Raw genomic sequence first — 13618 nt, forward strand, 5'->3', positions numbered from 1 at the left:
CTAAAACAATCTGGCCCTGTTTTTTTTTTTTTTGTTTTTGTTTTCGTTTTGTTTTGTTTTGTTGTTTTTGGGGGGGGTTGGGAGATTTTTTTTTTCATCTTTATTAACTTGGATATTTCTTATTTACATTTCGATTGTTATTCCCTTTCCCGATTTCCAGGCCAACATCCCCCTAACCCCTCCTCTTCCCCTTCTCTATGGGTGTTCCCCTCCCAATCCTCCCCCGATTACCACCCTCCCCCCAATAATCTTGTTCACTGGGGCTTCAGTCTTGGCAGGACCAAGGGCTTCCCCTTCCACTGGTGCTCTTACTAGGCTATTCATTGCTACCTATGTGGTTGGAGCCCAGGATCAGTCCATGTATAGTCTTTGGGTAGTGGCTTAGTCCCTGGAAGCTCTGGTTGGTTGGCATTGTTGTTCATATGGGGTCTCAAGCCCCTTCAATCTCTTCCAGTTCTTTCTCTGATTCCTTCAACGGAGGTCCCGTTCTCAGTTCAGTGGTTTAATGATGGCATTCACCTATGTATTTGTTGTATTCTGGCTGTGTCTCTCAGGAGAGATCTACATCCGGATCCTGTCAGCTTGCACTTCTTTGCTTCATCCATCTTGTCTAATTGGGTGGCTGTATATGTATGGGCCACATGTGGGGCAGGCTCTGAATGGATGTTCCTTCTGCCTCTGTTCTAAACTTTGCCTCCCTATTCCCTGCCAAGGGTATTCTTGTTCCCCTTTTAAAGAAGGAGTGAAGCATTCACATTTTGGTCATCCGTCTTGAGTTTCATGTGTTCTGTGCATCTAGGGTAATTCAAGCATTTGGGCTAATATCCACTTATCAATGAGTGCATACCATGTGTGTTTTTCTGTGATTGGGTTACCTCACTCAGGATGATATTTTCCAGTTCCATCCATTTGCCTATGAATTTCATAAAGTCATTGTTTTTGATGGCTGAGTAATATTCCATTGTGTAGATGTACCACATTTTCTGTATCCATTCCTCTGTTGAAGGGCATCTGGGTTCTTTCCAGCTTCTGGCTATTATAAATAAGGCTGCTATGAACATAGTGGAGCATGTGTCTTTGTTATATGTTGGGACATCTTTTGGGTATATGCCTAAGAGAGGTATAGCTGGGTCCTCAGGTAGTACAATGTCCAATTTTCTGAGGAACCTCCAGACTGATTTCCAGAATGGTTGTACCAGTCTGCAATCCCACCAACAATGGAGGAGTGTTCCTTTTTCTCCACATCCTCGCCAGCATTTGCTGTCACCTGAGTTTTTGATCTTAGCCATTCTCACTGGTGTGAGGTGAAATCTCAGGGTTGTTTTGATTTGCATTTCCCTTATGACTAAAGATGTTGAACATTTCTTTAGGTGTTTCTCAGCCATTCCGCATTCCTCAGCTATGGATTCTTTGTTTAGCTCTGAACCCCATTTTTTAATAGGGTTATTTGTCTCGCTGCGGTCTAACTTGTTGAGTTCTTTGTATTTTTGGATATAAGCCCTCTATCACTTGTAGGATTGGTAAAGTTTTTTCCCAATCTGTTGGTTGCCGTTTTGTCCTAACAACAGTGTCCTTTGCCTTCCAGAAGCTTTGCAGTTTTATGAGATCCCGTTTGTCGATTTCTGATCTTAGAGCATAAGCCATTGGTGTTTTGTTCAGGAAATTTTCTCCAGTGCCCATGTGTTCGAGATTCTTCGGGTTGGGAGATTTTTAATCACTGCTTCTGTTTACCAATCTTTATTTAAAGATCTGCTTACTGATCTTTATTTAAATTTGGTAAGTGGTATCTCTCTAGAAAATCACCCATTTTATTTAGAATTTCCAATTCTGTGGAATATAGACTCTTGAATTTAGACCTAATGTTTGTTTATTTGGTTTTCCTTGGTGTCTATTGCTCTATGTCCCTTTTATTTCTGTTTTTGTTAATATGGGTACTGTCTGCCTTCTGGTTAGTCTGGCTAAGGCTTTATCTATCTTATTGATTTTCTCAAAGAATCAGCTTTTGGGTTCCTTGATTTTTTGTATTGTTTTCTTTGTTTCTAATTGATTGATTTCAGCCATGAGTTTGATTATTTCCTGAAATAGAGGGATATTTGATTTTGCTATGTCTTATTTATTTCTTCATTATTTACTATTCAATTTCCTATTAAAAACTCATTTAGTTACTCTTTTTTTTTTTTTTTTTTGGTTCTTTTTTTCGGAGCTGGGGACCGAACCCAGGGCCTTGCGCTTCCTAGGCAAGCGCTCTACCACTGAGCTAAATCCCCAACCCCTAGTTACTCTTTTTTAAAAAATGTTCTTCATTTTTATTTATATGAGTACACTGTAGCTGTCTTCAGATACACCAGAAGAGGGCACCAGATCTCATTACAAATGATTTTGAGCCACCATGTGGTTGCTGGGAATTGAACTCAGGACCTCTGGAAGAAGGGTCAGTGTTCTTAACCAGTGTGAGCCATTTCTCCAGCCCTCTAGTTACTCTTTTTAATGTGGTAAAATTCTGTTTTCTTCTGTAATAACATGTGTTACCAAGAAGCGGCCAAATTGATTTCCAGAGTGATTGTAGAAGTTTCCACTCCTAAAGTAAACCCACATACACTAAATCTAATAACACAGAATGTAGGGAATAACCTTGAATTCATTGGTACAGGAGACAACTTCCTGATCAGAACATTCATAGCTCAGGCACTAAGATCAACAATTAATAAGTGGGACCTTATGAAACTGAAAATCTTTAAAGCAAAGGACACATTCAAAAGGACAAAACTGGAACCTACAGAATGGGAAAATACATTCACCAGTGCCATATCTGACAGAGGCTGGTATCCAAAATATATAAGGAAGCCAACAAACTGGATACCAACAAAGTAAATAATCCAGTTAAAAGTGGGGTAGAGACTTAAACAGGTAATTCTCAGCAGAGGAACATCTAGTAGCTGAGAAGCACTTAAAGAAATGTTCAACATCTGTAGCCATCAGGTAAATGAATATCAAAATAATATTCCCATCAGATACACCTGTTAGAATCGGTAAGATCAAAGACACAGTGACAGCCCATGCTGCCACATGTGAAGCAAGGGAAGCACTTCTTTGTCCCTGATGGGATTGCAAAAATTATACAGCCACTTTGGAAATCAATATGACAGATTCTCAGAAAATTGGGGACAGATTTACTTCAAGATGCAGGTATACCAATACTGGGCATATATTCAAAGAATACTCTACCAAACCACAATGACACTTGGTCAAGTATATTCATAGCAGTTTTATTCATAATAAGTAAGGAACTGGAAACAACCTGCACGGAGCCATATTGGATTTGGGCCTAGCCGCTTTTTGACTGCATGGTTCAAAGTGACTCTGGGCTGTTTGGCCACAGAGACTCACCCCGAAGATGACTGCCATAAATCTTAAGATTGTTGGATAAAGCCTCTCCCATGAATTTACGGCACAGGAGTATAACATTCAAGGGATGCCTCAGCTCGAGCAGATACCAGTTATCTCTTCAGTCAACACCCAGTGTCTCCACCACCTGACCTCATCGCCTGACTTCTTTGCCTCCAGCTATCACTGCCTATACCCTCATCTCCCCCTCCTTCATATTTCACAAAGGTCACTCCCCCTACCTGAAAGCCTTAAAAGCTGCAATGATCATCCCAATAAACGAGACCTTGACAACAGAACTTTTGCTTGGTCTCCTTCTTCTCTTCACCCCCATTTTGGCCCACAGGTAGAAAGCCTCTTCGGGACCCTGAATAACTGGGTCCCCGCTGGCGGGGACAACAACCTAGATTTCCTCCTCTAAAGAATGGATAAAGAAAACATGGTGCATTCTAGAATGGAGTATTACTCAGCTGGTAAAAATGATAATATCATGAAGTTTGCCAGCAAAAGGATGTAAGTAGAAAAGATTATCCTGACTGAGGTAGTCCAGATACAGAAAGGCAAACATTGTATGTACTCACTTGTAAATGGATATTATCTGTACAGTAAAGGAAAACTATGCTATAATCCATAGACCCCCAAAAGCTAAGTAACATGGAGGGCGCAATGGGGGACAAGCAAATCTCACTGAGAAAGGGAAACCAAACAGGTGTCACAGGTGAATGGAGAGAGGGACTGGATAGGAGAGGGATGACCAGGAGGGATCATGTTTGGGGAGGACCAAGGGAGAGAGTTTTGGGAGTGACAGCTGGAATGAATGGGAAGGGCATACATCTCTGGGATGAGCTAGAAAGCTAGGACAATGGAAACATTCAGGAATCAATGAGGGTATATCGAGCCTGAATTGATCATCTCCTATAACTAGGGAAGACTTCCACTGGAGGTACTGGGATATTAACCCTGCCACTAAATCTTCAACCTACAATTTATCTTGTCTAATAGATGTGCTGGGGTAAAGGTTGTAAAGAAATCATGGGAGTGGCCAATCAATGACTGGTCCAGCTTGAGACCCATGCAATGAGAGGGACTCCACCGCTGACACTGCCTGGAAGGTCACAAAACTGCCATGGCAGATGGATATCCACAGGAGGCCTGCTCTTTTCTGAAGAGAAACAGGGAAGAGCAGAAGGTGACGATAAGAGGGGAGGTGTAGGAAAAGAAGTAGGGGTAGGAGGGAAGGGAAACTGTAGTCAGGACAGACAAGAAATAATAAACAATGTATTGTTTGGAAAACAAACCTCCTCACCCTGTGAAGAGGCAAATTCTATTTGTCAAGAAATTGACTTACAATGACTTTTCACCATGGCATCAATCTCATCTCAAAATTTCTATTTATTGGGCTGGGGATTTAGCTCAGTGGTAGAGTGCTTACCTAGGAAGCGCAAGGCCCTGGGTTCGGTCCCCAGCTCCGAAAAAAAGAACAAAAAAAATTTTTTTCTATTTATTTGGTGTTGTGGTACACACTTGTATCCCAGCACTGAGGAAGTAGAGAAGTAGGACTCCAAAATTAAGACTAGTCTTTGGATATTTTCCTCATAGAATTTGTATTGCTGATGGACATAATGACAAAAATCAATGTGAGGATGTGATTTTAGTTGGCAGCTTGTGATCAAAGCCCATCATTTATGGAAGAGGGGCGGGAACTTAAACAGGAGGAAAGAGAAAACCTGGAGGGAAGCTGGACACTGACTTGTTCTTTATGACTTTCTTGGTTTTAGACTAGTACCTGGTTTATTGACAATTCTGCACATATGCAGGCACTGCCCAGAAGTGGACAGCTGCAGCTTTACAACCCCTTTCCAGGACAACCCTGGAAGATACCGGTGAAGGGAAATCTTCACAGTGGGCAGAACTTTGGGCAGTAAACATGGTACTACAGCTTGTTTGGAGGAAGAAATGGCCAGATGTAGGATTGTTCACTGACTCAGGGACTGGAGCCAATGGATTGGTTGGTCAGGGACTTGGAAAGGTCATAATTGGAAAATAAGTGAGAAAGACATCTGGGAAAGAAGTATGTGGATAGATTTCTCCAAATGGCCAAAGGGTGCTTCTACTAGGAGCCACAACAAACATTCCATTGAACTGAAGCGCAGTCTTCCCCCTGGTCATTTTGGGTTTCTAAGGCCTTTAAACCAACAAGCTAAGAAAGGAATAACAGTATTAGGAGGGAGTGAGAGAGATCCAGATTGCCATGGGGAAATGGGATTGCCTCTCCTCAGTGGAGGTTAGAAGGATTATGTCTGGATGCAGGAGATCCTTTAGGGTGTCGCTGAGTAGTATCTTGACCTGTGATTAAAGTCAATGGGAAACTACAAAAGCCTAATCCAAGCAGAATGACAAAGGGCACAGACCCATCAGGTCACTTCTCCAGGAAAAGAGCCAAGACCTGCTGAGGTGTTCGGAGGGTATTGAAAATACAGAATGGGTAGTAGAGGAAGGCAGTTATAAATATCACCTAAGACGATGTGTCCAGTTGTAGAAGTGAGGGTTTTAAGTGGTATGAATGCTTCTGTTTTAGTTTGTTAGGAAGACATTTATATAGATATTTACACTATCTTCTAGTTTCTTTAGCATCAATTAAGAGATTATCTATCAGTATTTAAGTTGAGATACTAAAAGGATGTTCCCTAGGGACATTAGTCTTCTAAATTTACAATGCTTTTGCGACTGTATGAGGGACAGTAATATCATGCTAAGTATATTTATGATCTGGTTATTGTTTAATTTGGACATAAGATATGATTTGTGTCCAAGTTGACAAGGGGTGAATTGTGATGACTATTCCTGGTTGTCATCCTGACTGCCTCTGGAATGAACTACAATCCAGAAATGGAGGGCATACCTGTGATCCAGATCTTGAGGCTAGAAGACACAGGTTTCTGACCCAGATCTTGACCTGGAGATCTTGAGGCATAGTGGCCATGAAAAGCTTAGGCCCAGGCAAGATGATATGCACCCTTAATCCCAGGAGATTGAGGCCAGCAGATCCCTGAGTTCGAGGTCAGCCTGGGATAAAGCAGTTTCCAGATCCAGGTGTGGTGGACACACCTTTAATCTGGGCCACACGTGCTGGAGGCCTACATAAGGACATTGGAAGAGGGAAGACTCTTCTTCCCCTGCTTGCATTTACTTGCCAGTATGTCTGTTGGAACCTATCTCCTGCTTCTACAGGAGACCAGCTGAAACAACGAGCCTTGTGGACTGAGCAACTGCTAGATTTCTGGACTTCCTATTCACAGTTGCCCATTGTTAGATTAGTTGAACTGCAGACTGTGAAGGTCATTACATTAAATTCCCTTAATATACAGAGACATTCCATAAGTTCTGTGACTCCAGAGGACCCTGACTAACACACACACACACACACACACACACACACACACACGCACGCACGCACGCACACACACACACACACACACACACACACACACACACACACACACACACAACTCATGACTAACTTGAAATGGTGGAGTCGCCCATAGTAGGGTGGTATCTTTCACATCATTAATTCCACCAACTGAAAAATCATAAGCCCAGCTTCAGGCACTCAGCACATTAAACCTCTGTGTTGTGATCCATGTTTTTGGGGAAATGGTTGGATGAGGAAAGCATTACTTTGAGTTGGCGAACCCAGATCTAGACAGTTAAATGCCATTAGTTCTTTATTATCTTTATACCCCAATCATTAGCTGTGAGTATAAAACATGAAGGAAAAGATTAGGAAGGGGTTAATTAGCAGGACTTGATGCCTATCTTTGTATTTTGAACTTTTGCTGTAGGGAAGAGGCTACCAAGCAGGACTCTATACCTAGGTTTAGGTGTTGGGACTTGGGATGTAGGGAAGGGTGCTTAGCAGGAACTGAACCCCAAGCTGTATGTGCCTGTGTGCCTTTGGCTCTGTGGGAGAAAATACCATGTAGAACCAGACACAGTCATATATCGTATGAGGGTTTTGGTTACAGGGTAGGAGACACTTAGACTTGCATCTAGGTGCTTGTGTGAAGCGTTGATTGAATGAATGTGAAGCTATCCAGCAATAACCGAAGCAGCCTGAATGAGAGAGAGAGAGAGAGAGAGAGAGAGAGAGAGAGAGAGAGAGAACCTTTGTATCTTACAAGACCAGAAAAGTAGCCATGTGTGTGTGTGTGTGTGTGTGTGTGTGCATGGAGCTTTGTATGTAGCATGACATAACAGCTTGCAATGACAGCACACTCACATGCATGTGAGAATCTAGGTATCTAAGAGTTAAGCTTTGAATACGCTTGGCCCAGGGAGTGGCACTATTAGGAAGTGTGGCCTTGTTGGGATAGGTGTGTCACTGTGGTGTGAGCTTTAAGAGCCTTATCCTAGCTGCCTGGAAGCCAGTATTCTAATGCAGCTCTCAGATAAAGATGTAGAACTCTCAGCTTCTCCTATACCTTCTCCTACAACTGGGCAATGCCATGTTCCTTCCTTGATGATAATGGACTGAACCTCGGAACCTGTCAACCAGTCCCAACTAAATGTTCTTATAAGATTGGCCTTGGTCAAGGTGTCTGTTTGCAGCAGTAAAACCCTATCTAAGAAAGAAGTTGGTACCAGGGACTGCAGCATTGCTGTCATAGGCCTGACCATGCTTTTGTTTGGAAGAATATGGACTTTGGGTTTTGAATTTGGAAAAACAGTAGAATGGTTTAAATGGGGTTTAATGGGCTATCCTAGTAGGAATTTGGGCTTAGTTACTGCGTAGGAACTGTGAGAACCTGGCTCAAGAGGTTTCAGTGGAAAATTTCAACATGTGGCCTAGAGATTGTTTTGGGGTCTTTTGGTGAAGAATGTGGCTACTTTTTTGCCCTTGTCTGAAAAGTCTGCCTTAGGCTAATGTAAAGAGATTCATATTAATTGCATTGACAAAGAAAATCTCAAAGAAATCCAGGAAAGGTTTTGTTCTCTGGTTAGGTCCCATAAAGAACATTTTGAACAAGTGTAGCAAGCTTAGAAAGGAAAATATAAAATATATGGTATTAAAAGGGCACCAGACAATAAAATGGAGCTGAATCCTGTGTTCAAGGAAATCAAATTGAATTAAGGGAGACCTTGGGACAAGATCCCATCTAGCTAAATTTAGGTCCAGGAACCTTAGTACAAGCCTTTCAACCCAGGAGGCAAGGACAAACAGATCTCTGAGTTCAAGGCCAGCCTAGAACAAGGCAAGTTCCAGATGAAGAAAAACTTAAGTCTAGGGTTGACGGACCACACCTTTAGTTCCAGTGCTTAGGAGAAAGGCATGCAGATCTCTGAGTACAAAGTCAGTCTATGGAGCAAGTTCCGGGACAGCCAACCTTAGGCAGTGAAGGAATTGGAAATCAGAGTTAGTGATAATGTGATAGAACAAGGGGGACATGTTCCAGCTCTTGCAAGCAGCAGAATGTGGCAGGTTTGTCCACATGGCTCTGCTTTAAGAGGCCAGACCTGAAGGGACTGCTGAAACAATTGATGCTGTTTTAGCTGCAGCTAAGTTAATGGTGATTATGAAGAGACCAGCATCACTGAGGCGAAGTCTTCTGGGAAGTGTTTTCTGAGAGAACAAAGAGGCTGTGTTCCTGAGATAGTCAAGGTCTTACCTCGTGCTGCAGCTTCTGTTATAGGGAAGTGTGTTGCTAGCAGGAGTTGACACAGCTGTGTGTGTGAAGGCATTAACTATAGGGGAAGGTACATACGGGAGGACCTGACACCGAGCATACCATGTGATTGTATGTCTTTGGATATAGAAGAGGGTGCCAGGTCTGCCACACGCACAAGCACGTGATGCTCTGGATGTAGTGGAAGACAGAAATCAAACCTGACACTTGGCTAGTCCAAATATGCAACACTGTCACCGTTGCTTCCAGCCAGAGGGTATGTAGAAGGTTGTAACAGCTAGTTGGGTTCGGATAGAGTTATGTAGCATAAACTTGGATGTGTATGTTGGTCTTTTCCTGTAAGACAGAAGATCCTTAGCAGGAACTGAGAATCATATCTGAGTCAAATATCTGGTTGGGTTTTTACAGTGTAGCAGCCAATCATGCTCTGTCCAAAAGAGCAAGCTACGGAGCACCTCTGGGCCTCAGTTTCCTTCTCTGGGAGATGAAGATTACTGGCCAATTTTAGGGTCATGTTTGGGCAGGTCTTGGTTGAAATAGGTGGTGTTGACTACACCTGTCCAGGTGTCTCTGTCAGGCAGGCTGTGTGGAAAGGAAGGTGTTGAGTCTGTAAGCTTGGCCCTAAAGAGCTGACTTCTCTTTTCTCAGGTAACAGGCGGCAACATGCTCCCTCTAGTGGCTGCAAAGCAAAATGTCCACTTTATACTCTTCTGGTCTCTTGGGCATCAACTCTGCCCTGGGAAATTCACATACTTAGAACCAATGCCACAAGGTGGAGCCAAACATTCACTTCTGCTGTCTCTCCTGAGATTCCTTGATATGGTTACATTACTAAAGTCTCCTTTGCCCTGTCCCTGCATTCAGTAAAGTGCATCAGGACTGAAGACCACCTTAGTAGTCACTAACAAGCAGAGCAGCTATGGGCAAAGCAAAAAATGGCTAAGTGCTATTGTTGTAAAAGTATAAAAATAAAAAGTAGTATTGTTGTCTTTTACTCCGCTAGTTCTGCACCGCGGTGTCTCAAGATATCCACTAGATATCTTGGCAGAAACACATCCCAGCCACACACTTTCTTACACCCAAACCCTCACATAAAAGAACACACAACACATTAATCTTTGACGCAATTGGTAAGATATAATTGCCCACTTAAACATACAAAGCCCGGTACCATCTATCCCTTAGGAACATTGATAACAACCTGTAAATACACACACAGAGCAGAATCTTAACATCACCTGCCAAGGCTTCTCACCCTCTCCTCAGTCCTGTGTCCCCTCTCTGATCCAGTCTCCTCCTCTTCCTTCAAACTTCTCTCCTGCCCATCTTTCCTTCTCCTCCAATGACAGGCCTCCTTCTATCCAGTACCTGCCCCTCAACTGTACTTTACAAATTCAATGGGGAGGTGGTTCTGGTGAAGTCACCAGAGTTCTGAGTATGTGACAAGGCAGCTGTCCTTGGGGCAGTGGAATTAGCATCAAAATAGAGAAAACTTAAGGGCAAACCACAACAAAGTGCCTCTTAGCTAGCTTCTTCTGTTAGGTTATTTGTACCCTAAAGGTCATAGCTCTTGAAGCCAATACAAATGCAGTAAACATCCAGTGGCAGAATGAATGTCAGGACACAGATGTGAGTGAAGATGTTTACACTCTTTCTTTCAAACCTTCTTCTTCAACTGTTTTAGTACAGAGAATCACCTACACTAAGTTATCTCATGTTCCCTCAAAGCCATTCTTAGGTTCCCTGTCTCTATCTCACACTGTCTTCCTCTTTCTTTCTGTCACATATTTTGGGATTGAGGGAAGCCTGTCTGGACATCTTCATGGTTCCTAACATGTAGGCAAGTGCTAAGTTTAGACAAAATTCCAAGAATGTATTTCTATTATCACTGTGTTCTAGGCTAGATAAACCCTAATCCTCCTCCAAAGTGAAGCAGGAAAAAACGCTATTCATTTCCCTACATTGCTGGTACTCCCCTGTTAGGAGAAATATACGGTTCTGATAAAGTTCCCCAAGTGAGGCTCCTTAGTACACAGATAAACTGAGGCAGCATGCAGTGGACTATGACTTCTGTGATGGGAGAGATACAGGGATAAAGGGAGGCTGCAGACACAACAGCAGGGAGGTGACCTGGAAGAATGAGGGGATCACGCTGTTCTGTCCTCATGTGGGAAATCTGATGAGAAAGACAGAGAAATGAGTATTGCTGTGGTATTTCTCTACAGACTTGCCCGCAGAGTTGGCATATTCATGGGCAGGTTGGACATGGTATTGGCTCAAGGTGCCCACTGAAAACGATGCTATGAGAGGGTAGGTCTGGGCCATGTTTCCTTGTGAACTTTGGTTTCCTAAGGAGAAACCTTTGATAGATAATTTACATCCCCCTGTGTTGAATAGAGGCCTCTATGTTGGGTAAATCGGTAGATGTGCACAGTCTCTATGGATTTCCTGCAGGACTCTTCTGTACTCTCAGTCTACAGCAGGTGACCCCATGTCTCACAATATATAGAGTTCATCCCTTCAAAAAGAGTGACATGGGAAAGGGACCAGGCAAACTGTAGTTCTCCACCCTCCTAATTCTGCAAAACTGAATGCAGTTGGTGCTTCCTCTGCAACCTCTGCTTCTCATCCTCTGATGTCCATCTTGTGCTCAACTATTTTGTTTTACAAAGACATAAAAACTTCTGGGGAACTGGCATTTTGAAATAATGTTTCTGTTTCAATGGAATAAGGCAACTTCAAAAGAAAAATTAATGAAAAAATTATATGAAGGGGATACAGAAAAAAATCTCCACATACCCAGCCTCCATTATGAAATTTTGACACTTTCCAGAAACAGATGAAGATTAGGATGACTATGCTTTGTGTCACAACCTTTCCCCAAGGACAAAATTAGCTTCTTTTCACTCATATAGAAGTTTATTGGTTAGGAACCTCAACATAAATGATAAAGGTCTAAGGACATGGAATCGGACGTGGGTCTCCCTGAGGTGTTCAACAACTTTTTGGTATTTGGACAGTTCAGCTGTCCGATCACAGACATTCCAGGGTGTGCTGCACAGTGCTTTGGGTGGTGCAGAACTGAGATTCCAGCATCGCTGTCTCCCCAGTATCCAGTCAGGAGGAACATGTCTGTAGTTCAAAACTCAATCCAAGGTGGTTTGACAAGGAGAGAAAGCACTGTGGGACCCATGAAAGTTGGACTGCTCATGAAAGCCAGCAGCTGATCAGACTGTATCTGGGTGTTGAATCAGGAGAACGAGAGGCTCTCCTGTACCCTAGGTGACTGTGAGGTGAAAGCTGTGACTTCAATAATATATGACAGGTACAGTTGCCTCAGAGGACCATTGGTCTTCATCTGTGGCCTCTTGGCTCCAATCGAAAGAAGTCTGCTAATCAAACCGGCTAGCCAGTCTAGAGTGTCCTAGGTTGTCATGTTGAAATTACATTACTTGTACTTGGACTGCAGCTGAGGTATCCAGTGAAAGCAGGCAAGGCCTATGCCTTATTTCCCAGGATGTGCCCGCTAGGGCACACTGGCATCTCTCCACAGACATATTCTAAGTCAACTCCCACCTTCAGGTATCCACTCCCATGGGAACATAGAATACTATTGTGAAGTTGAAATTGGAGGTTGGTTTCCTGCCTGTTCATAGTCCACCCTGGATGCACTGGATGGAAATGCCTCTAGTTCAATTGCTGTATGTGTCAAATGAAGAAAGCTCTCTACTGGTAGAGTTTTACATTGAAAGATTAAAAGAATTCCTGACTGCTGCTGTACAGTATGAAGCCAGGCAGGGCAGTACAGAGGCCTGAGACATCTCTGTGTGAGTTTTAGAGCCTCCAATTCTAAATAAAATTGCCAGGCTAGTAAGGATTGTATTGTGAGGACTTTCCTCAACACCTAATCAATAAAAGTTCAGGACCAGAAATTTCCCCATTTTATTTAGAACCCCATCCATTCAACAGCTCTAGCTTCCCTGATGTGCAACAGGCTGGCCCCAGCTGATACTCCAAAAGATATAATTACCTCTCATCCACTAAGCAAGCAGTTTTCTTTTCTGTCCATATGGGACTCACCAGATAATCTCTATTCTAGAACATACTACCAGCCTGTCACATGGTAGAACATACTACCAGCCTGTCACATTGCCGGGAAGATTTGGCTAATGCTGTTAATATGCCTCAGTGTTTGATACAAGACCAGGGACAGGTGGTCAGAATGACTTTAAAAAGGCAGATTCAATGTCTCAATACTTCTTTGTGTTAATTATGGTGGTAGACAGAAGGAGGGTTTGCCCAGCGGCCTCTGACTGCTGGCACTAGCTTGGCTGAATAGACTGGCTTCTGTCATGGCAGGAACTCTGAAGTTATACTCTTCATGAACAAGGTAGTTAAGTTGCTCTGAGTCTATCCCTAATATTTCCTCCATTGTGAGGTGGACACCTGAGAGCTCTGCTTGTCTAATGTGTATGAAGAGACTGGAATACAGGAGCAGTTAATGACTGTCTTTTCTAGCTCTATGAGGGAGAGACAAATGGAGGTAGAGC

The 13618-nt window shown here is 43.0% G+C and overlaps 1 protein-coding gene across 2 annotated transcripts in view; it reads right to left on the reverse strand.

Annotated features, from left to right (window-relative positions):
- Positions 1 to 13618, reverse strand: part of Sgo1 (shugoshin 1) — a 34823-nt gene that overhangs the window by 20138 nt on the left and 1067 nt on the right. The window lies entirely within an intron of this gene.

Source organism: Rattus norvegicus, chromosome 9, assembly GCF_036323735.1.
Source record: "Rattus norvegicus strain BN/NHsdMcwi chromosome 9, GRCr8, whole genome shotgun sequence".
NCBI classification, from domain to species: Eukaryota; Metazoa; Chordata; class Mammalia; order Rodentia; family Muridae; genus Rattus; species Rattus norvegicus.